The sequence below is a fragment of the Aythya ferina genome, assembly GCF_964211825.1.
Source record: "Aythya ferina genome assembly, chromosome: 5".
In the NCBI taxonomy this organism is placed as follows: domain Eukaryota; kingdom Metazoa; phylum Chordata; class Aves; order Anseriformes; family Anatidae; genus Aythya; species Aythya ferina.
The window spans coordinates 3,285,041-3,311,504 of record NC_140301.1 but is presented as its reverse complement, the minus strand read 5'-3'; the positions used below and the strand labels follow the sequence as shown (position 1 = coordinate 3,311,504).

At 37.3% G+C, this 26,464-nt stretch overlaps 1 long non-coding RNA gene across 1 annotated transcript; it reads right to left on the bottom strand.

The window, feature by feature from the left end:
* Positions 1-2,007: 2,007 nt before the first annotated feature.
* LOC311437854 lies at positions 2,008-25,314 on the bottom strand. Its single transcript, XR_014693756.1, has 3 exons — positions 24,980-25,314; positions 15,280-15,416; positions 2,008-2,142 (listed from the first exon to the last, which is right to left on the bottom strand). It is a non-coding gene; the product is annotated as an uncharacterized lncRNA (long non-coding RNA).
* Positions 25,315-26,464: the final 1,150 nt, after the last annotated feature.

Below are 26,464 nucleotides of genomic sequence, written 5' to 3'. Positions count from 1 at the left end.
CTGGCACAGGCTGCCCAGAGAAGCTGTGGATGCCCCATCCCTGGAGGTGTTCAAGGCCAGGCTGGATGGGGCTTTGGGAAGCCTGGGCTGGTGGGAGGTGTCCCTGCCCAAGGCAGGGGATTGGCACTGGGTGGGCTTTAAGGTCCCTTCCAATCCAAACCATTCTATGATAACGTGATTCTGCAAACTGCAGAAGAAGTGGCTGTGATTTTACATAGTTCCCAGTGACAATACGCTGTGAAAACACATTTGTCCTTCTAAATTCAGAGGGAAGCTTGTCTCAGTAAAGACTAATTGGACTGCAATAATCCCGACTTCAAAAACTTCTGGACATAAACTGATGTGTTAAGGTATGAACATGGTACTTTCAGATATCCCAAAAAGACCTTTCAGGTCTCTATCACCCACACAGAGATAACGACCAATTCACTCACATATGAACCAAACATTAGAGGCTGTTTTAATATTCACTTTGTTAGCTGACTACAACAAAATTACTAGTTCAAACTGTCAGGATGCAAAGCCATTTCTGCCTTTGCCCTTCACTTCCTTTGAACTCAACCATTACTACAGCTTTGTTTTCCTTAATACAACCAACGCCTGAATTTGGTTTGTATTTTTAATCTTTTCATACTTTGACTGCAATTTTCTATCTGACATCTTCTTAAACCCCTTCTCTTTGCATTTCAGAGTACCAGGATGCTTGCATAATTATTCTGAGTTAGTAGATACCAAACTTTGCAGCCTTCTAGCTGAAAATAATATCTGTGAATATACACTTTATTACTCACAGCTACTGGTTTGTAAAATTCAGCAAAGCAGAGGTCAAGTTAGTAGCTTTTAACAAAATGGAGTCCAGAAGCATAAACAAAAAAGGGACTTATTTTTTCACAGAGACTTAATTTTTCATAGCTCTTATTCAAGATACCTAGCTGCCATTCTGCACTCACATTGTTCCCCTCCACGTTCTGCAGGAATACAAGGTGATTATGCACACTCGCCAAGTGCCAAGGCAGCCTGCGATGCTTGAAAATCAGAATTGAAAGTCTTGTCAGCTAAAGGAATTTATTCTGACTCGACCAAAACTGCATCAGCCAGTAAGACCAAATTAAGTAGCCACTATCAATACATTTGAAAAACTCAGAGAAGTATATCAGATATACGGATAAGCCCAAGGGACTGGGAAACAACTAATGAAATACATGGGGAAATCTCAATGTTTGGCAGCTAAGAACAAGAATATAACAGAACAAGAATATAACAGTTCAGACAAGCAAAATTTAATTAATCGTTGCCTGCTGAGTTGTGTTTAAAATTCCTTCCTGTACTCAGTAACTAGAATACCCAACCTGAAGCTGTGACTGAAAAATGCCTCAGTATTAATACACACATCTCAAGCAATTCTGCTTGACATTGTAACACTCATATAATCTGCTAGGCAGTTATCAGCACACAAGCATGCAAAAAGGACATGCCATTAAATAATATTTTGTTTCTACCGGCAAAGTAATGGAAGTCTTTAAATAAGGCAATCTATGTTAAGTTGTTACAGTATACAGTAACAATCAGTGTTGCAGACAGTTACAGAAAACCTAGCAATTGACACTTCTGGTATATATGAATAAAACATGATTTTTAGACAAAAAACTCCCCGGGTATCCATCAGATACACACTTACAAATTGTACAAATATGCATCTAAATATATATAATTGCACATCCAGTGTAAGTGCTGTTACATTTCAATTACATGTTGTTCTCACTTTTTTTTATTATTTTTTTAAGATTCTTAAAAAAGATGTGCTTTACATCTGTCGTACTGCATAACTATTTGACTGTTCAAGGATTACATCAGAGGGAGGGAAATCAGAAGCTTCCACAAACCATTGCTGCAGTTTCTTAGGTCCAGTTCTAACATCCAATGGAGCTGGGCACAACACTACCTGTTGATAACGTTAGATTCCTTTTAACATTTATTAGCAAGAAAACAAAAGTTTCTCACCTATCTTCACCTATAATTATTTTTAAAACAATTCTTCAGCTTTTTCTACAGCAAGTCAACACAGCTCTGTAACTTGAAATCTCCTCAGATGGGATCACAACCTCACGGTTCTTGTCTAGGTAGACTTTCATTTGACGTACACTGCAATGTAAGAGACAAATCCCTAAGTTCAAAGCACTGGAAACTACTTTGCCTAAAATAAACAAATGCAAAGAAAGACTTTCATTCAAGAAATATGGCCGACTGTATGCACACACACAACCTTACTAGAACATACACCAAACAATTTTTATCACCTATTTCAACTTATTATTTGATACATATCCTTATGTTGCTATATATTAAAAATATCTAAATTACTTATATTTTTGTTCAAATATTTCACAACTTAAGCCTAACATATTACAAGATTCTTTGGGAGACTTAAATACTATTAAAATACTATCTTTAATTTAAAGTGCAAAGTACCTTGAAAATTAAGGTCACATCGTGTTAGAAAACCTAATGGAGTATGGATTTCTGCTTGAAGTACTTCAACCAGAAACCTCAGTAATCTTAAATCTGTCTCTCCTAGACATAATAAGTTTTAAAGGTTTAAATGAGTTTCAGAGTATGTTTTGTATACCCTGTAATTTGTGAATAGTGGGCAAAGAAGTATTAAGATCAGAACACTAAGCTGTCAATAGAGAAGACAAATCTTTCATAACAAAGGCACTCTCATAGGACTTCAGAAACAGCTCAGTAAAATCTTTTTGAACCAGTAAATAAGACAGTATTTACTTGCACTACATTACTGTTTAAATACACATAAACACCCCAGTAATAATAAGTTAAGGGGTTATACATCAAAGAGCATGGCATGCTTAAAAGATGTGCAGAACCATACCCAAAAAAACTGCATCTGAATGGTTATTACAAGAGTATTTACCTATGCCCTTGGCTGATCCTAGAGCGATTATTTCCCAATGGTACACAAACCAGTGAAAGTATAACAGAACAGACTAAAACATGTTCAGACTAGGACTTTTTTTTAACATGCTGCAGTAGAGTTGTTTAAACATCTGACCTTTTATGGTCACCATCAGCCAAGAAACCCATGACACTACTGTTCAGCCCTAAGGGGAGACCAGAGCCAAGCAGGTCAGGCAGCCTCATCCCCGCTCGGCATTTCAGGGCACGCAGGGAAGAGCTGGCACTATACCGACCCCACAGCCTGCCCGGCAGCCCACGGTGGCAACGGGTGGGAATTCTGCTACCTCTCCATCTCTGAAATAAAGGAGCTCTATTCCCACCACTTGCCTAGCAGCAAAACCAGTCCTCTATAAAATAACCTGAGAGGCTGGCCATGGTGAAAGCAATTGCAAGCTATGAATTGCTCAACTGCAGAGCAGAACTCCCATCTGCATTACTCCAGATGTCCATACTAAAGGAAGCAAACAAAAATTAGCCTTCGCCTAATTTGACATAAAGTTAGCCATGGAAAAGAAACCTGCTTAGATATTTATACAGGTTTTGTTATCAGTTCTCCTGGAACCTACATGTACAGACCAATCAGCAAGAAAGACTCCATAGCCAAAGGCACATGATTTTGCTCATAGATACTGCAAAGCAGCAGAAAGACCCAAGTACTACATTTGTTTTACATGAAGCTGAGACAGATGAAAGTAGCTTCTAACAATGGCACTTTTGTATGTGTATAGTTTTTTTTTCCTGATTTTTTGACCTTTGCTTTACAGGCTCTTCAAGCTTAGCAACCTGGTTTCCAATAGACAGCGGTGTACACGATATATTTTAAATGGAATACAGTCTTAGGCACAAAATCTCTAAGAAAAAAAAAAAAAATCTATGAAGAATCTAAAAAAATAAAATATGTTAAACTCAGTTTTGAAAGAATGCTACCAGTAAGACCTCCTTTGAATACTCTAAGATGAAGACCAGAATCAAAACACTACTGTCTCTTTCCAGGAAACATCTAGCCTACTCCATGGAGTAACAGGATTGCAGTCACAAGACCCCTCTTAATCACGTGCTGTGTTCATGCAGAACTTTTTTCCTTTGTGCACTGAGATTATAAACACATCAAGCTAGGGCCCTATTATCTATTTGGCACAAGTCTATTACTCTATGGTCCAGTGGAAATGTAGAGTACTTTATTTATTTCACTCTCCATTGACTAAGTCAAAAAGAATTGTATATCATATTACTGGATATCTTTCTCTCTGAAATTTGGGCAGCAGAAAACCACAAGAAAAACAGCTATGACAATAAAAACACATTTACTACTTAGATTACTAAGGCCACAGAGCCAGGGGCCAAGCTGAGGGATAAGCACTCTCTCCTGCATACCATGATGTCCCCATTCTTTGGTGGACAGGGATGATTAAAAACCCTAGCACCATTGTCTGTAGACCCCTGGTTTTCCTCTGACTACTGTAAGAAATCCATGATGTGCAGCTAGGACAGGTAAATACACGTAACACACTAATCTGGATATGTAATGAGAAGAATTCCAGCACAGAAAGCCAAATGCATCATCATTCTGTCTTCATGCAAAGAATAGCTACAAAACCATGAATTTTGGTTGCCCATTCAGCTTAGGACATCTGAATTAAAATTGTGCTTCAGCACTTTAAGAACAATACATTGAACCTGATGCCAAAATTATGTGGTGATTAGTACCGTGAATGAAAATACATTTTAAGATTTTTAGCCGTCATTTAACATTTAAGACCAAATGGCCTAACTGCAGTTGCTTAGATACTTCATGAAAAACTGCAGAACATAAACCCCCCAAATAATTGTAAATGTGTAAGAAGACATAAGCTAAAATTCTAGCAACAAGTTACAAATGCACATTATCTATCTGGCAAACTAGTTCTTTTGAACTGTGCCTACTGCATCATTTATTTCACCCACAAGGTGGCATTTTTATTCTACATTTTCTTTAATAGCCTAGATGGGACTGGCCTATCTCTTATAAAAAATACTCAGATGAAAACTGGAGGCCACTGTACAAAGGCATGTCAGAATTCATATTCTTAGATCATCAATATTTCCCCCGTAAAATCAAGCATTTACTGATTTTACCTTTTAGATACAAATCAGTTTACAAGTCATAGTATCTAGTTCCACATTCTTCCAACTCCACTTATCTACTAAATATAAAAGACAAATTGCTTTAGACATGATTGCGGAAAATCACTTGGTATTCTATGTGCTAATGCTCAGTATTCTCAGTACCAACATTTTAACAAAATGAGATCTCTGAACATGTATATGGCTACCTTAACCTGCAAAGCCAGCCTTGTACCTGTCTCATGCTTATCAAAACCATTGTCATCCAATACTTATGCCCTAAAGATTTGAATTTTAAAAGTTATATAAATTTTACCACTTTTTTTCTTTACCTCAATAATTATAGATCTTACTGTGTCTGTAAATAATGCACAGAAAGCAGGCAGCACTAATTAAAAATTAATCGTAAATTACACAAGGATTTCTTAGATGACAATAAGACACGTTCTAAAGCAAAGTCACAAATGAAGTCATTATAATAAAGAGGAAAAAGATGAGCACCCAAACATGCCTTTCTCTCACGAACTAATGTCAGCTCTGCTGTCTTGTTTCAATTTTACTTTATAAACGCATGCCTTAATTCTATACCTTGTTACCTTGCCTGGGAAGATACCAATTTTTCTTTTACATTAAATAAAAAGAAATTTAAAAGGAACACCCACTGCTGTGTGCACACAAACACATGCTAACTACTTTATGCAAAAAAAGTTCAAAATATCAACCGTAATTCCCAAGATTGGCTCTCTGGAGGGGGGAAAAGTCTACAGAAAACCACTCTGAGGATCTTCCAGAGTATAATATATCACACTCTTGCATTTTACTTAGATCCTTCTTGAAAATAAAAACTCAGTGGTACTAAATTAAATGTCATTCATTTTTATACTGTCATCGACATGCAATTCGAACAGTCATAAAACTAGAAACCTATCAGGATTTAAGAATACAAACAGAGGAATATGAATTATATGCACTGTTGTAAAATTGTATTTACTGAATAGAAATGTCAAGAGTAAAAATTAATTCTTACAGTTACTTTACTTTGCCCAGCCAACACACCTTTCTATATTTGTTTTTAAAGACTGCCTACCAACCTTTAAATTTAATGCACTAGTTCCAAACTTCTTCAACCTGAAGACCCCTAAAAGTTTTCTGATAATGACAGAAAACATTTCAGAAATTTCACAGACTCCTATATAATGAATACGAAATTGTTTTCTCAGTTAAAACAAAGAATAATTGAGAGAAAGGATGGAAGGGAAAATGCACGCTCTTACATAAATAAATTTCTTAGCCACTGACCTGTGGCACTCAAAGAGCCTCCAATAAACTACAAGCCCCTGGTTTATTAAGGTTTGTTCTACATTAATTTCCTACCTTTGGCAGCAGAAAAGCAGCAAACAACAACAAACTGAAATCCATTTGGTTGGTCTTTCTGTACAGAAGGATTAAAGAAACACCAGCAGCCCTGTGACCTCAGTCTAAGTCTGATGAATATTTATCCAGAAAAAATTAACACCTGCCAAACTTATAAGCTGGACTAGCACGAGAACAGAGAAGAAAGAAGGTGGTTTGGTTTTTGTTTGGTTTTATTATTATGTATGCAATTGCCCTACTGTGTCCAGCCATTTCTTTCAAAAAAAGGACCTCTATCGATTTTTATTTTATGTTATTTTTACTATGCACGTGAGTTACATCCCCAAAGTATTCTGAAGATGCACTTGAAAACTTTTTACTACTATGAAGGAAGCTGAGACTTGCAATGTGAAATCTAGCTCTTGTAGACTTTGGAAAGATGAGTAATGATATCCACTGAAAGGTGAAAGAAAACACTTTTTGCCACTGAGATAAACAAAAATATATATAATAAGGAACCAGTCAGGACAATTAGGTGGTTTCAAAAATAAACTATGGGAACATCCTTAATACATGTTAAACATATGTTAAATAGGAGGTATTTCTAGCAAAATATTATTGACATTAAACATGAGGAAAGATAATAGTTCCATCACCTCTTCGCTGGAGCTTATACCTAGGACTATCTGATCAAACATAAAGTTCAGTTTCATGCAGTGGCATGCAACCATACAAAGGATGCTTATTTTGAAAAATGTCCACAAGACAATCTGATCCATGTGCTAAAATATACCCTATAAGTCAGACAGTGTTTCCCAAATCCCATAATAAATAGAGCTTCTGATGCAGAAATTAACTAAATTAAGCAACACTATCAACTATAATGGACCACAGGAAAAGGGAAGCATATCCAGCACTCCTGCAACAACAAATTATTATTAAATAAAATTTCCCTTCCTACTATTCTCTGTCAAGGCTTCTACTTCCTTCATTTTTCATATTTAAAACTATATATAACCAAATTACAGTAATCACAGCTATACGCTGTTTCAATACCCTTTATGTATACCCTTTTGGTATTTCGTTGAGAGCTTCTGGGAGCAGGTGTCTCTTCTTGTTGGTGATGGGGATCCTATTGCTCTTGGAGCTCCTCGATATTCTTCAGAGTATTAATGCATAAGAGCAGCAGTTTAGCTATTGCTGATCATATGCTGCTTCTCCAGATGAAAACATTTCAACATTTAGAGAAATTAAGTAAATGAGTACAAAACTTACAGTTTTTCTCCCCAAATGTACAAAATATAAAACTATCAGGAATGACTTTCCCACACCAAAGAAAGACATACTAAATTGATTTCCTTTGTTATGAAATTCAAAGCACAGAAGTTTCCATTTCTTTTCTGTTGAAGTACTCCAATAAGTACTTCTTTCTGGCAATTCCTTCCCACATAAATACAAGGAATGAAAACCACAAGATTTTTACACGCCTCCTAGACTGAACCTAACACGCACAAAAAAGTAGTTTCTAGTGTCTACAGCTTATGCAAAACATATCCTGACCATTTTCAAGGTAACAATTATCATGTGCCATAAAAATTCAGAATAATAAAAACATGGTGCATCTATTTCCCCTCCTCTCAATACTGTTAAACAACATATAAATCACATATCCTGCTGTGACTTATATTCAAGAACCATAAAACCCACTACTTTTCAATTCACCTGAGTCCCTATCTACTATCACCATATCTAAAGGAATCACATTCCTACCAGCAATTTTAATATTTTTTACACAGAAATACGAGACTTTTTTCCTAATTATGTTTTTTTTTTCCTCAGTAGATCCAAAATGATGATAAAATAAAATTAATAACAGACTATAAAAACTTTTTCCATGTTCAGCCTACTCTTTCCACACGTACACAATATAGATAGAAACTACTTCTGTAAGAAAAAGTAAGGTAGTAAACATTTCATAATATTAAGCTATTTTCATAAAACAATAATATATAAGAAACTGTTTTCTGAAGGACAACAGAATTTTCTGTTCAAAATAGATTGACTATTTTGACTAACAACATACAACAGTCCATACATGTTAAATGCTTAAGAAGCTTAAATAACAAAAATACCTTTGTTCCATCATACTGTGTATTTATGATATTCACCAATTAAATATGTTCAAACTGGGGGGTAATGGGGAGAGCACAATGATTTCAATAATCTACTAATTTCACTAATACTACCCCATACGATGAGCAAACACTCTCAGATTTGAGGTTGAAGAACATGATTAATCCAGTTTTTAGGAAAAGGTTTTAAGCCAGTTTATTCCCTCCTTGTTTACACAATTGCAGTGTGTTTTTGACAAACAGAAAAGGATGGGGTTGTGCAGCCCAGTTATGAGATACAGATATACTGCTCCTTTACTGCCAGGGCTACTGATAGTTTAGTAGTGCTTTTGTTTCACTTAGACCATCTTTTCTTTTCAAGTGTTTCTCTAGACATACTCAAGAATCATTCAAAGTATTTACCAAAATAGGTATTATTTAGAGGATGTGTTTGCTCTGGAAGAGTATCAATGAACACATTCCTTCAAAAAGTGTCATAAATGCATAGTTATAGATTCTATGCCACGTGATGTTCTAGTAAAGCACGCACAGAAAACAGAAATACTTCTCAAGTGACCAAGATGAAATGAAGACCCTTTCTTTCAATCTTCATTTAGTTAAAATTTTAGTTGATAAAATAAGGTATACAGCTGTGGACATTAAGTGTCACACTATGCTACTACAATTTTATAAGAGTATTAATTTATGAAATAAATAATTTAGATATTTTCCTTTTCACTTCAGTATTAACTATCACTGTTGAAGGACTGGCTGGCACTAGTCAGATGTATTATTTTTATTATTATTTTTAAAGTTTAATAGTTAAAAGTATTGGAATATGGCAACCTAATGGACATAAAATTAAGAATTGCATTCAATATAAAAGCTGAAGCATTGAAGATAATGTTGTATATATAGAGAAAAGCATAAAATTAACAAATGGTATAATAAAGAATATTCAAGTGTCTTCAAGAAGAAAAAGCTTTATCTAATGAGAGTTTGGATTGTATGTCTTTGGATAATGACTTATCATTCAACATGTACAAGCAAATAATGGACCACCAGCCAATTTTCTGAAGTCATCAAGTATATATTACACATTCATACAGGTGAATGCCATCTGCCATTTTTCCATTTGTGCTTATAGCTTGTCAGAAAATATGAAACAAATACTAAAAACATCAGGAATTCTCAGTAGTCACGGTCATCATTTTCCTTTTTCAAGTAACAAGTTATTGAAGACAATGGACCTGCTCTCTCTTCATCAATCTTTTTTGTTATATGAACTGAAATTGTTTTCCAGTGCAAGCAAAAAATAAGCCTATTACCATGACTGGTATCGCGATCATTCATGTCAAGGCCAAATTTGAGGCACACTCTCACAGAAATCTAAGAAGATCCCTTCCAAACTAGTGATATGGATGAACGCCTTTCAAATCCAACATGACAGAAATCATAGAGAATTTAAGAATAACAAGTATCTCTTGGGTTTGGGAGATTATGCTTTCTCAGGCATCCCAAGAAAGGTAATTTATACGTTGTGATCTTTCAGCAAAAACAGGACACAATTTCTACTTCTACTTCGAGTAGAGAATTATTTACCTGAATACGCATTAAGATGTGAAATTACAGAATATCAAAGACAAAATTACCAATATTTTGTGGGCTTTTGCTGCATCTTGCATCTACGTTTGATGCCAATAAAACCTCAGTTTAGAGTGGCATGTTAGCAAAGTAACATTTCTATTGCTAAGAAAGACAAAACTGTCAGAGGAGATTTTGCACAACACAAAAATATGCCTGTCCAGCACTCAAGGTTGTTCCACGGTGTACTTGGCACAGCAGGCTGGAATTACTCTAATACAAGATTCAACATCAGGAATCTCACAAACCTGTCATTTCAGCAAACTTCTCATTCGTCTGTTGACCCTCTCCCCCCCTCCCCCCCCCAAAAAAAAAAAAAAAAAAAAATATTGGCATTTATTTTTAAGAAGAAATGTTAGCAGTATTTGGATAACCAACACTCTAACGTGCAGCCAAAAATAGTTATAGAAATAAGCACCACAAAAAAAAAAAAAAAAAAAAAAAAAAAAAAAAAAGCATAACCAATTATTTTGAAGTGATTGGTATTTTCTGGTTTTATACATGACTGAGTAATCTAGTGCAAGAAGTAAAAAACACGTACAGGAATCACAAAAGAGGCCTGTCATTTAAAAGATATCTGCATAAGGAATGGTGCTGGTAAAAACTTTACACTCCATCTCACTCACTCCTTAACTATCTTATTCTACAAAGTCTATCAGCAAAGCTGCCATGAGCAGATGCTAGTGCTGTAATTAATTCTCAGGACCCTTTTGTTTTACTATAGGGAAAGAACATGAAATACTTGGGTGAACTAAATTGAGCATCAAGTACATTCAGTTTGCTGATGGCAAATTGATTTTTTCACAGCAGGCTATCAGTACAATTTCAGACAAGCATTTCATTAAGATACAGCATACATAACTCCTTATAACTTTGAACTACCTTCAACACAACATTAGGATCAAAGAGCAATCAAGTCTTCAAGGCTATTCTTAAAACAAAAAATGGGCACTTGACACCATGTTCTCCAGACAGAGTGAAATAAAAATCAAACTCAAAAAGCTTGCTTGTACAGCATTTCATTTTACTAACAACATAACTGGCACGAACTGACTGTTGCATGGTAATTTCTATATGAATTTCCCAGCATTTTCACTAAAACATTTCAAATGCCCGAAGCCGGTTCCAGATGAAAACCTGCACAATCCCCATTACTTTGTTGTTTTTTTGTTGTTGTTGTTTTTTTCCTGAATGGCTTGTCACAGCAGTGCTCCTCTGACAGTGAGGGACAGAGGACAGCTGCCTTACCAGCATAACAGACCATGCAGAAACTTTCTCCCTTGCCTCTGACAGACAAGCAGGTCATTCCTCTGTACCTTTTAGGAAGTTCCTCACAAGGACATAAGCACTACCTGAGAAATCCCCAAAAAAGACAACTTTGATCAATGCCACTCAAGCAGTCTAAACCCTGCTGATTTTCTCCAGCATACCGCTGAAAGGTCCTCTACAACCTGTAGCACTGCCTGATTCAAAACAGGAGGCTGGAAAGACTCTGGGCAGGATAAATGTGCAGTGGGATTGACCTGGAGAATGCAGACAGCAGTACTGCCCAAAACTGATACTAAAACTATAACATTTCAATACAGTCAAACATGCTAATTATCCTCTTAGGTTCTAATTTGGGTTCAGAAGTGTCTGAAGTTGCTACAGTTTAACAAAACTTTGAAGTAACAACTCATACTGAACGCTTGTTCAAGAAAAAGAATAATCATTCAAGTCAGTACCTCCTCTAGGTTCAGCTCCATTAACCACACTTCGAAGAAAACCAGTGGGGAAAAATGCCAGCCGGTTTACTGGTTTTCTTCTAACCTTTCAGATCGTTACTGGTCCTCACCTTAATGAGAATTTTTAGTTGAAAGCTCAGCTGTTAAATGATTTCCAACTTGCAGCTAGAAATGACACAGAACTCTCTAAGGCAGCAAGAGGAGCTCCGTCCTGTCAAGATACCACTAGCCCTCCCCTCGTCACACTGTCCCTATCCCATGGAGCCTGATCTGGTGTGTCCAACAACACCCCTCTGTTCCCATCGAGCACCCTGCTGCACTCTCACCCTGCCTTTACTTTATCTCGTTCTGCACTCAGCTATAGCCCCACAGGTTCCAGTCTTTCCAGTTATTTTTTTTTCAGCTTCTTCCTTAGCTATCTCTAAACAAATTTGCCTACTGCTTCATTCCTTTCACTCTCTTTTATCCTCTTAATATTCTCCCCTTAATTCTAGCAGAAGAAGGCTGAATCTCTCTGCAAGTATCCAGAATTCAATCCCAGTAGGAAAGATAAGTTGGTCATCTTTACTGTTCCAATCTAAACTTGAACTTGCAAAGCCAACCACCCAGAATTAGGAGAGCCTACAGTTTTGCTCCAAAATGAGAGATGGGTACTAGTTAGGTGTAAAATGTATGTAAGAACACAGTCACCAACCTCTATTGGCAAAGTTGAAATCTGTGGAGAAGTAAAGATGCAAAGAAGTCTTGCAAGTAAAACATAAGTATTTAATTTAAGTGGCCTGAGTTAGGATGGTTTGTTGCATTAAAACTGAACTGTAATTGAAGGAGTTTTTGATTTCTTCACAGCTGACTTTAAAAAGAAAAGTTCTGTCAGCTGAAAAGAACTTTAGATGGTTTGTTTTGTTCGTTTTAGCTCAAGCCAATTATTCTGTATACATATTTTTTTTAAAGGCAAATTCAATACATAAAATACATATCAATATGGAGAAATACATTATTTTTTCCATGCAAAACGGTACAATGAAATACTTAACTGCATTTGAAAACTCAAAGAATAAATGTAACTAATAAATCACAAACAGAGCTTCCCTAGTTCTGCAGCACCTGCTTAAGATGATGAAACAAAACACTTTATTTAATTGGCTGTTCCTTGTTGCTTCTATACTGTGTTGCTTTCCCTGTGAGATTTGAAATGATAAGTAACTGGAAATTAGGATGAGAATTAGTCCATTATTCTGTAGCAATGACACAATGATTAATTATATTAGTTTACTGCCCCTTCTGCTTTAAAACCCTGCAGTCATAAAATGAGTTTTGTTCAATATTCCAGAAGGGATATGAGAATTAAATTTATACAATTTAACAAATTCCTGCAGGAAAGCCTTACTCATCTAAGATAGTAGATGGATGAATCTTCTAATTTACAATAATATGCAGATGGCATACCCCGTACTGAGCAATGCACCGATAAGGAAGCTTCCCAAATGAATCAGAAAAAGACTGTGAAGAGACTTGGGTAGAAATAGATCAGGCAAGTCTGAGCTTGTGAGTCCTCCTGGAAAGCAGTTAAAAGCTTTTTACTCTAATTCTATCTACATCTAATAATTATACTTCATTTTACCTAGTTCTTTTCAAACCACCAAATGTGTTGAACACCCTCTGCAACTTCTACATCTGACCCAACATGAAATAAATTAATGGCTTCTAGGGGCTAGGGGTGGCAGATGGATGTTTAGAATCACTGCCACACCAACACAAATCCCCATATCCTCCACGTCTCTGGTAATAATGTTGGAAAACAGCCAAATACAACCTTACCTGCTCACTGTATGTCTTTTGTGTGACATCATTACAGAAATGAATGTGTTCTTCAGTAGGGTTGTTGTTGTTGTTATTATTGTTTTTTACAAAATTGTGTTGCTATGAATAGTATCAGAGCTCTGAAAAATTACATCCAATGGCTAACCCCTCTGCCAATGCCAAAATAAACTAGTTGTAAGGCATTACTTCTGTGTTTGTATGAATAATATAAAAGACAACTTCTATGTAAAGAATAGGTCATAGGATCAGGGTCTAAACAATTTTGAAGTAGATATGATCAAAGAATTTGAATGTTTGTATTGAGATATAACAAGGACATGACCATGCTATTGGGAAAGAGGAAAAAAAAGTAGCAGTGAAGCTGAAGGACGTATTTATGGCTTGATTTAGTAAACTGGCATTTAGTATCACCAACAAACTCTATTTCAGTAGAATAACTCTTAAATGATTTTTTCCCTAATCTCTGGATAAACTGGAATACTGTGGGCAAACAGAGGAAGTTAACAATTATCGCAACCTAAGAATAGTTTTAATATCAAAATTAAACCATGTAATTTATGGCAAATTCAGTTTGTAATGAAAACAGACATACTGTTAAATATGGAAAAAAATACCAGTCTCTGGCTGCTACGTCAGAAAAATCTAGACTGTGAAAATTTACTCATTTTAAAATAAATGAACTTTGTAATATTCAACTCATTTAAAATAAATTCTGCTACACGTACAGATTGGATTTGACATGTAAATAAACTCAGCGTTGTGAAAAAATGAACAAACTCCTGCACAACAAGGGGAGCTACAAGCTGTGTGTGCTTGCTCTGTGAGCCCAAGGGGCCAAAGCCCCTCTAAGGAGGCTGCCTCGCCACACAGGCATGGAGGGAAAGCACAGCATGGCCCCATGCAGCCTCTCCCAGCGTGCCAGCAGCAGAACCAAGGCTCCTCTGTTTCTCCCTCAGAGGGAAAGGCTTGTATGCTTTTCCCTCTTCTTCAGCCTAACATCTCTCCCTCCGACTGGACCACAGCAGCCGTGGATTGTGGTTCCAGCAGCACCAGGGAAGTCTGTGCACGCCTGTGCTTCCCCACTAGCAGGTGGAAGCCACAGAGCTATGAATTTTCACACGTGCACTTGGCAGCCTGCGTGGTTTTGCTGATGCATGCACTGGTGAGCATCTGCATGCGCAATGCAAGGAAATCTTCCCTAGGCACAAAGGACTAAAACGCTTTCTCCCTTAAGTTATTTAAGGAAAGATTCGGCTAGGAAAAACTTCAGTGCCCTCAGCGAGGCAACAGGGCTGCCCCAGCCTTCACTCGGCTGCCTGCCCATGCGCAGGGAACAAAATGGCAGAGCAGCACAAAATGGTGGGGCCTGTAGTGCCTGCATGGCAGAAGCGATGCAGTGGCTGCCCCACTGCCCACGGGACCCATGTCCTCCTCACCTCACTAACGAGCTGTCCCGGCCCCCCACGACCACCCCACACCTCAGAGCCAGCCATCCCAGGCCAGTAATCCCATCTGCATCTCGGATGGGCTTGCTGTGAAGAGGCACTCACCTGCTGCGGGCAGCTCGTGTTCCAGGTAACTGTCACTGTGATCTCCAGTTGGTCTTTGGTAGCTTATGTGCTCCATCTGACTGGTGGATCCAGGCTCAGGATTTTAAAGTCATAAATTCTTGTCTGTTCATGAAATTCTGTGGAAGAAGTTGAATTCTAAGAGTTACTGCCTGGCCTGCCTGTAGCAAATAGCTTAATTGCTGGCATAATATGAATTCTGACTCAGATAGGCTTATCTTAGGAAAAATAGAATGTTCTCAAATATCGGTATTTCTAATATATATAAAGAACTATTCTTAAATGATAACATGTTGTTAAGAACATCACACGTAATCTCATTTCAACCAATTACACTTGTTTCTGAAAAGTTACTAACTGTTGAAGAGCCAATAAAGCCAGTGGGTGCACAACACCTATGCCTGCAGGTGGCTCTCAGCTCAGGAGGCAGCACCTGTGGGAATTAGAGTATTAAAAGCTACATCCAAGCAGTAACACAATTTATTTCCTTTTCTGAGTTTCCCAATAATATACTCCTCGGGAAGAAATAAATAAATAAATAAATAAATAAATTAACTTTAGTGGATACATACATGTATGTCTGAAGTACCTGATTGAAATGCCTTTGATTTTCCAGTAAAAAACAAAGGCAAAAGATTTTGTTTTTTAAAAGCACTTTTACTTTGTTTGTTATACATTATGAAATACATATATGAGGTTACTACAATCTACCTAAAGTACAATGATGAGGGGTCCTAGCTCATGCTGAGTGGTAGCAGCTTTCCTCAGCAGTCTCTCCTGTTGTAGTACATGATGAGGATCCATGTTGACCCAGCAAGTTAGAATGTGCCCCTGCTTGCATTTCACAACGCAAGCAAACAAACAAGGTATAATAAGGTTTCTGGAGAAATAAAACAATTTCCTGCATTGCTAAGCAGTGTGTAACACAAGGGTTTCAGTGAGGGTCTCTCAGCACAGGCAGTACACTGTTTGAAAGCTTGAATGTCACAGCCTAACACTGGAAAAAATAAAGGGACAGGGCAAGTAGAATGCTAAATAGCTAGGGCAGAAAGGGACTTAAGCAGATGTATAATATTAAAAGGTAGCTGAATCATAAATCAAATATAATGGAATCAAGGAGGACTTCTCAAATGCCTTTTTCTCCTTGGTACTTTTTTAAGAGTCTGACGCTTCCCACGGAAATAAGTATCAAGTCCTCCTGACTTCAGTAAAAAGTCAGAGGAGAAAATTAAAAGCCAAGCTTGAGAACGTTCTCCACAACTGTTGCTATCACTGTATTAAATAGGCCTCTGAAATCAATATTATTCAAATAGATAGGCTGCTTTGAAAGTTTGATATTAGACCTCAAATATCCCCCCATTTAGTAAATGAGGTCTTAAGGACTAACATAATATATGAATCAGTTACTCCACAGAAAGTAATAAACATTCCTTATTATGCGTGTATAATCATTATTTTTATCCTGAATAAAAATTACTCAGTTCCTAGACATAAAGACATGGGTATGTGTTTGTCAGACAGCCCTGCAATAATCTGAAAACAAGTGAAGTTGGCTCCTCTAATAACTTAGGAAGAAAGCCTTTGGGTACAATTTCAGGACATTCCCACCAAAATTGGAGCACTTGTGCTATCCTTTCTTCAGGGTGCTGAAGTTTTCCTTTCATGTAGTGAGCCTCAACATGGAATACCCAGTTACAACCTTGCTCTAAAACTTGGGCACAGTACCTCCAGTTCTCTTTCTATTTAAATTGCTAGCTATGACAAAGAGTACAAATACTTATAGACCTTTCTCAAGGGCTTATTTAATCAAAAACAAGGCCTTCCAGACAAAAGAAAACAAACAAAGAAATAGTTTAAATACATTCATTTTTTTAAGATAATATATTTAAATTCCTCAATATCTGACAAGCCTAAGAGCTTGGGAAGACCCCAGTTACTTAAACCATCATATTCATTCTTTCAGGCATCCTATCCAGCTGATTTCAGTTTCAGTCTTAGAAAAAACACATCACAACAAGTGGAGCCTAAAGTGAGAGAGACTTAGGTATGTCTGTGACAGTCTACTTCCAGTAGAAGAGGTCATACGTAAAATCAGCTACAGAAGAAAAATTGCCCGTTTGACACCTGTGGATTGTGAATCAAGAGCAACTCTGACTCGTCTAAGATACCTGCATTGTAGATTTATGTTCTGATCCACAGTTGCCAAATAATCGCATTATTTCTGGCATGCTGCACCACCCCCAGGAAAGCAAGTCAAGAACAACTCAAACAGCCACCCAGCAGTCACCTGGAGTAAAGGCAGGAGGTTTTTCTTTAATGTGGGTGATAAAAAAACGTAATCTAATCTTATGCAGGGCTGTTTTCTTTTTTCTTTTCTTTTCAGCCCCATTGTCCCCAGCCAGCTGCCTGAGTGGCTAACTGCCTTTTTGGGTCAATTAGAGCAGAATTGCTCTTCTGAAGTAATTGCACACTTATAATGTGTGGACTCTTTTTATAACCAGGAGTAATCCCTCTATTCAGATCTGAGAGGTTTTAATACAACCTTTTCCAGCTCTTCTGGTGGTTGCTCCCAGCCTGCCTGTGCTGTAATTTGCCTTCATTGTGTCTGGGTTGAGCTGGCCTGGCTTGATCACAGTCTCATACGGGTCCATCATTTATTGTTTGTTTGTTTTTTTTTTTCATTTGGTAGCCTGTACAGAAGAGACACACCAAATTGTCAGCGTTCCTTCCATTGAAAGGTTCAAGTTGAAATTGTCTATGTACCATGCCAGGAAACTCAAGACCAACACAAGTTGGTCTGACCAACTGATGCCTGTCAAATACAGGCATCAGTTAAAATGAGATTAAGCATTCAATATTCCCGTAATATGACAACAAGGATAAAAGATAAAATAAATCAAAGCCTCACACAGAAAACAACACTTTTTCATGCTGCATTTCATCTTTTTAGTTTGAAATGTTAAATACAAGGGAGAGCCACATAAGAAGTGAGGAATCACTGTGAAAGCTGCTGTGCTCCTCTTAGTGAGTACAACACAATCTTGACCTTCATGCCATAACAGTAAGCCAAAGTTCTCAAAAGAAGGCATTGTTTCAAATGCCAGCTGTTTTTTCAAGGGTGAGAAATGCCTATTAAGGACTAGGTTGCAACCCCTGAGGTCAAATTATGTTTGACATGAGACATATAAATGTCTTTATCTGAAGGGAATTTTTGAAAGCCCTTACTCCTCTGTGCTACTTAACTGGATTCTGTTCAAAGCACAGCTAAGCATGTACTAAAGGAAAGTCCATGGGAATGCTTTAGATATAGCTTCAGATATCATTTCTATTTATCTAAATATTTATCTCACAGTGTGTGAATATATCTGCTTGTCTCCTTAGGGCCTGCAGAATGTTATTTTTGTCTCAGACAGGTATGGCATTACATATGCAGTAGATAAAGTAACACCAGTCTCCCCTATCATTAGCAGCACCAGAGGAAACAATTACAAGAGATTTAAAATGATGCAGTTTATCTTACAGTAGCATGTTTCTAATAAGAGCCCATTTACGGATATGCAGGAATTTTACATCTTTCGCAGCAGAGAGCCTAACAAGCTTACAAAGCACTGGTACCTTTAACTAATTGCCATAACAGTGACAACGTGACATTTAGAGCTGCAGTGTCACTGACAACGGGTGAAATTCAGGAAGCATCATTTGGACAGAGGCACACAGCAACGCTCATCTAATTTTTTTTAGACAACCTGATTTCTCAGATCTTATAACGTGCTCCATTTATATTAATTTCTCCATGCACGCTAATTCAGGAGGAAAAATAAAAATGGCATAGCAGAGGGCAAACATTAGCAGCACATGAAAAAGGCAAAATTTTGGCCTGCACCTTCTATATCAATTTTACCGTCTCTTTAGTGATCGGGATCCTTTAGCTCCATCTACTGGTGCCATGTAACCTGCAGCAGCCTGCCAAGTGACAGCTGGTAGACATCACTCACTTGAACACACAGGGCAACAGCCAGTGGCAACTGCAGGTGGAATTGTGAGTTTAGTATGATGCTTTCTAGGAAACTGCACAAATCCGAAAGATCCCAGATGAAGTGACCATACTGCCTAGTACTGATGGTCAACACACAGCTGGAGTGTATGCTCAGCAATTTTCATCACTGTGCAATGAGAAAGGTGCATGTAGGTACATGACACAAAAGATACGTATATGAAAGACAAATGCAGGTATCTGTAGGAGAGACAGAGCATGTTACCTTCATTTTTCTGTTGAAAGTCTCAGGTACCTTCAAATGTGTTCAAAAAATTCACTCAGACTTCACAGTAACTTCCAAGTGATACTACACATGAGGACACTTCAAAAGACACTAGGAGCTTAGGTTTAAGTAACTTGGTTGTGCCCAGATTGTCAAATTACTACAAGCTGCCCTTTTCAAAAACGTGCAATATAATCTATCCTAACACTAACATGCCTAAAATGGTTATCAATATGTGGTAAAACAAACAAACAAAAACAAGTAGACAATTTCCCTTAGTCCAGTTTCCTTTTTCACAGTGTCTCACATCAGTTCCTTTTTGGGCTATAGACACACGTCAGAGTCATTGCATCGGTCCTGCCACATTGGAAAATGGCCTTTCAAAGTCCTTCACTGAAGCCCCACATTTTGCAGATTTACCCCAGTTGTGAATCTAGATAAATGATCACATAACAGCCATAATAGTAAGGCTTATTTGTGTATCTTCTCAATGCAGTTTACAGTTATTTAGAAAGCTGGTTTTATATCCAATAGCTTTGATGCAATTCTGTGCATTTTTAAGAAATATTGTGTGTTTATTTATTGTTAATGTCTATTTATATAGCCACAGCTTCATTAAAACTGTGTCTGTTCTTTCTGTTTTCGGTGCATAAGTGTTAGAATTTTGGAAAACTCTACTATGTTTTGACACTATCAATATACAAATAAAGCTCATTTAACAAACACTTTCAGCTTTGTTCTCACATATATTTGAATTTAAGCACTATCTTTTTCTAGAAGAAAATAAAGGTGAAAATTCATTTTCCTCTTCCCCAAAGTACCAAATTGAGAGAGAGCTATCAAAAGATATATAAGCACTAACTGTTTTCTACAGGATACTTAAGGGAAACAGATGGGTGTAATTATGGTTTTATGTAGTTCTTACCTAGAATACTCAGCTGCCACATTACAGTTTGATTCTCTGCTATAAATACGTATATTAATCTTTGTAAAGGTCTGTACAGCTTTTAAGCTAGAGGGGACCATACAGTTTGGTAGCTACTTCAGAGGGAAAGAAACCACATCAAAAACACAAGGCATAACGATACTGGAACTTCTGGGACCGAAAGGAAAAGCGCCTGTTGCTTAAGACAGCTATAATCACGTAGCAAATCAGCAGAGGGAGCCAACTGCCTTGTTTTGGAAGCACCAGCTCTGATATCTGATAGTCAACCTAGCAGCCTACGTACCAGATCTGTACATCACTTTACCACAGGGTGGTGAATCTTCCCTTACCGGAGAGGAATAGGTAGCCTCACTGTGTCTCTTGGTCCAAAGGGATTGATGAAAAAAACGTAGTTTGTTGCATGATACGAGTCTACTGATCCATCCAGCCTGTGCTGCCACCTCTGGAAGTGACCGCTAGCTAAATGCTTTTGAGGAACCTGAGAAAACACTCATTTGGTTGCAAACAGATAACCAATGAATATTTAAAAAAAAGAAACAAACAAACATACCCAACAACAACCTTCATGAAAACCTTCATCTCCCCCCAACAGTTTACATCTGTGTAAGCCTCTTAATCTTTGCATATGAGATGTGGAAGCAGATCTTATGAAAACAGAAGGGACACTCAACTTCTCTGACAAAAACAAATACAATGAAATAAATAAATAAGAATAATGCAACACCACTCCCACAGTATCCCCTTCTGTGTTTACTCACCTTTACACCCTCACACTCAAATTTTCCTTTTGTTCTCACATGGTGACAGAATGCAAACCAGCTAATTACCATGATGTATTTTTAAATCTGAACTGCAGTTTTGACACTGTAAAGTAATAAAACACAACAGTCTGTGTGGTCTTGGGTCTCTGGTTTCAGAATCATTCTGCTTCATGGGAATTAAAAGAAAAAATATCCAAGGTTAAAAGATGCAGTCTTCCTGCCCCCAGCTCAGAGAGTCTTTCCCTCCTGAGATATGTTCCTCTCTGTTTCTCATCTTTCATAACAGTGAGTTTGAAGACTAGACTATCACTGAGTGACTGACCTCAGTTAAATCAATCAGTCTTCAATGCATTTACACAGGTACTCTGGAGGGAACAATTTGATCAGCCAATCATTTAATTACAGACCACTGAATTAATAATGATGGAGAATGTAACTCAAAATAAGAAGGGTGTTACAGGACTGACAGCTGTGAAGAGGTGATGTGATCAATGTAAATTTATTTGTAAAGTGAACGTACATTATATGGAAGCAACAGAATGCAATAAATGCAGAATCAGACTAATTCTTCAGATATCTTCCCGCTCTCTAGCCAGAGGAGTAGAAGGTTTTGTTCTGTTGATATAAACATACTCATATTTACAGTAACTTCTGATTAGGACCAGTGAAAGGACAAAAATTATATTCTCATTCTATTAAATACCCCCTGCTGCATTAGTCATCCAGGGAGTGGATGAAGGGTGTGCTGGAGGGAGCTCAGGTGCTGAATGTATCCCAGGGATTACTGGCCCCACTGCGCAGAGCTCAGGCTGGCATGATGCAACACACCCCAGCAGTAGCAGACTGGGAAGAGCTTTAAACATGATGCAAGAGCTACAAACAAGTGGTGAGGCTGTCACCTTGAAAGATCATTGCTGTTACTTCCTTCTCCAGCAGACTCATGCCAACAAGTAACACTGGCACTGCAGAGGTTTTTGTGGTATTTCTAAGATCAGAAAAGAAGATGAAGACTTTCATTTTTCTTGAATGGTACGGAATATTACTTCTGGTAAGCCTTTATGAGGTTCATTCTCTGGAGAAAATCCATCCTGTTTGTAATAACTCTGAGATAACATCACCCGGCCAGAGATGACAGTTATAGTACCCATATCACCCAGGCCAATGTGACTGTGTGCTGTAAGACAGTGGTAGGTTTGCAGCAGTGGATTGAGCACTGCCCCATTCTTTTCACTGGGTGAAACCTCCATGTAGGTAAGAAAAGGGTTGCATGATTCTCAGTACCCCTCCAGGCCTGGAGATGCTAAGAGCTGAATACCCTCCTCCATAAGGAATGGTTTTTGCCTTGGGTCTTAAGCCTGAAATGTTCCACAGTTCTTTCATGTAACACTGCTAGATGGTCTGAGATGAGACCATCTGCAATGAGGTCTGAGAGCTATATTCAATTTGCATCTTTACCACTCACTTATTCTGTTAGCCTATCATGCTGTTTTTCACTGCTACAAATGGGACATATTTATAAGTACATCACAAACATGGATGGAAGGGAGCCAGTTTATAAATGTTTCTAAAGCCTTCAGAGACCACAAGGGAGAAGAAACAGAGGAGTTCCCAGTGTTTACTTAAAGCACTGAATTTTTAAATGTTATTTATCATAAACTGAATCCCACCTGAATGTGTTAATATACTGCAGGTGCCTGAGGTATTTACAATTATGTATAAGATGCAGCACAGACTTTGAGTAGGAAGTTAGGGTGAATTTTGAATTGATTTTCATTTTATCTAAGCTCTATATTGTTTCTTTCTTATATGCAGTAGAATAAAATATCCTCTAAGTTTTTTGTTTAACTTCTGTGATTTACAGAACACTTCTGCATCGTCTGCTGGTTCTATAGCTATTGTTTCATCATATTAATATTTTCATCATTAGAGATTAAGGGTGTTTTCCATTTGCTGTTCAGCTGCAGGAGAGAACTGCTTAGCTTGGCCCAGTGATCTGTAAATTCAGAAGTGTTACACCACAGAATACACAACATGTGCATAAACTGCTTGGCTTGAAGTGTTTTAATGCTGCTGAAAGAAATATTAAAAGAGTAAGAAATAGCAAAAGTGTGCTTATTTATAGAATTAACTTACAAAATGCAGTACAATCCAGAAATTGCTACATAAAATATCCCATTACCCCACTTCCCTACTTTCCCAATACAACACTTTACCCTGTTCTACTTCCAATGCCTAAAGACAGCGCTTGTTTTGGTGTTTTTTCATGTTTGCTCTATGCTGACATTTGCTGGGCCCAAAATAAAGGTTAATCTCCTTGAGTGTCTACAAAAGTAATTCAGCACTTGAAACACTTAGAATGCTGTGTTTGTTTATTCAGCCAGGAGAGGAGTTCAGGCCAGTGACTTCAGGTCAGGCACTGACTGACCACAAAATGTGGCAACCAGCTAAATCTGTAACATCTATCCACAGGAGAAAATCTCACCCTCTTTCAGAGGTATGCTCCAAACTGTATATCTGGTTTTAATATCTTACCATGTTTTCACTGTATATTTCCCATAAGGGATCTTGCAAATTCCCTGTGCATCCCATATCTGTAATATCTGTACCACATCAAGATACTCTATGAAGTCTGCTGTAAAAAATGAAATGACACCAACACAGTTTCTCAGAAGAGGATATCATGGAATAATGAGCAAATACTGAATTTATAAGAGATGTAAGAACTACTCCTGCTCTTAGCGACTTCATCAGTAGGAAGAACAGGCTGATAAGCAAACAAGGAAAAATATTCAAGTATGCTTCAATTGCTGCCCAAACGTCAGTGTATAAGTATATATAATATATATATTAATTTAAAGTGAATACATGAATGTTAATGAGAAACATTGTCAAAAAGTCATTCTAGTGTGGCAAGCAATGCTCACCACAGAACATCGGCTAAGGGAGTGTTGGAATAAAGGGCAGATATGTTATCTCAGCACGGAACATGTAGGAACATAGCATCTGTTATGCCTAAAAGACCTAAGTGACATCTTTATCATCTGTACTGGAAACCTGGATTCCCTCACTGATGTTCACAGCAAATTTAATAATCATTGTCTCAGTATCTGACTGCTTCTAGAACACTTCTGAACTGACATAATTGTCCTGGGCATTACAATCAGGATCAAAAATAGTAACTTACAGACTACCAATCCACAGCACAGCATTGCTACTTCCATAAAACTGTTAACCATCTGAAGCACTCTCCAAGAGCAGTAAAAACACTCCCTGACCTTCAGATGCTGCCCACCCTATTTGCTCTGGGAAAAACACCTGCATGTCATTCTATCTCCTTAATCTAAAATGGGCTTTTCTACAGCAAAAATATACTGTGATATATAATTTACAGGGAACCAAATTACAAATTACATTCTGTGCAGGTGAAGTTCAAGAACCTCATATTCAGACACCAGGAACCAAAATGGAGTAAAGAGAGCTAAATATTTGACAACAGATTTGAATATTGTAATTTCTCATCTCCACCAGAAGTACTCTCACCACAGGCAAAACTCTTCTCACAACAAAGACATCTTTTATTTCTATATTCCAACATAAACTTCATCCAGTTTATTAAGTGTTCTCCTGAAAATACACATGACTACACACTAAAATGGATGTTCATGAACATTCAGTAAAGAACAGGATTTCTCAAAATTCTCAAAACTATTTCTCACCTCTCATTTCTTACTCCTGATCTACAAGATAGCTTCAAAAGGTGTGCGTCCTCCTCAGCTCAAAACTACCGTCTATCTTTATTTTTGCTCTCATTGCTATTATCTCATTGATACCTATTAAATTTGAGAAACTCAGCTAGTATTTAGTTTTGAAGTCTACTGCCTGTATTTCACACTTGAAAGAATTGCACACCCAAAAGTTTATCTACTTTTTCCTGTTTATATTATTTTTAAAAGTTACCTCTATTTGAAAAGAGATGTCTGTCTTAATTTCTTAATTTGTCTTAATTATGTCTTTAGAGCAGCACAGCTGTAACCCATCCACTGAAAGAGAGACTTCATATCCCTTAAGCCAGTAGGCCTCCAGGTTAGAATGGTGCTGCTGTTGGTTTTATACTACAATAAACCAAACTGGGAGGAACCAATTATGATAGAAAAACACTTGCAACATCTGACTGACATTTTTTTTAAGTTATTCCATAATTCTTCAATTTCTAGCATGTTCAATTTTAGCATTTCTTTTATGATTCCTTCTGATCAAATATACTAAAATAGTTTTTTCATCTCAGTAGTAAGCGTTATGTTTCCTGGCCATTTAACATATACATAAATTTAAACTTCAAGCATTGTTTTGCTACTTTTTGATAGAGTGTTTGATTTTAACATGTACTAATTGAAAAACAAAAAGGCAGAATACCTACTTGGCACCGAAAATTCCAGCACAAATGGAAAGCTAATTTCTAGTGTTAGCATAACAGCTTTTGTAATCATTTTGCTTTGCCATCACTAGTTATCAACAACTTATCTGGTAAGTGATAAATGATACTATATAATCTATATATTACTTGAAAGCAGGTGTAGTCAGAGCAAAAATTTCAGATTGATATGCAAAAATACATTTCATGTATTTTATTGTTCAGCAAAGCACGTTACATATATAAGCATGCAATCATTTGATAAACTAAATTGTTAAATACCTGTTTATATTAACTCTAGTGTCATTCATTCTGCTCTAATGGTACTAGAAGTATATCTTTGAAATTGTCTGTAGGGGAATGAAAGTCAAGTGCATAGCTTGTAAATTCTTCTTCAACAGACCTCTTACTGAAGTGCAGTTATTCTCTATTCCAACTGCTTAAGCATGAAGAGGATTTTCCCATTCTATATGTAACCCATTACTAAAGATAAAAGGAAAAATTATGACCTTGGTTGCATTTCCAGGAGCCTAGTGCATTTGCTGGGGGTTTTCACAGTTTTCTTGACATTTGCTTCAGCTGTGCTTCCAGTGGAATACTTCAGGGATTCCTCCTTGCTCTCCTTCCTACACATTCTGACTTGTGAAACAGGCTGTATGACAGAAGAAAAAGTAACTACATAACCTATCACTTTGTTTGGGCTGCACAGGCTGTCTGATTTTAGAAGGGAGATCCTTCCTTTCATACCCCTTAGTGCCAGTACCAGTGTGTAATTTGACTTCAACAGAGT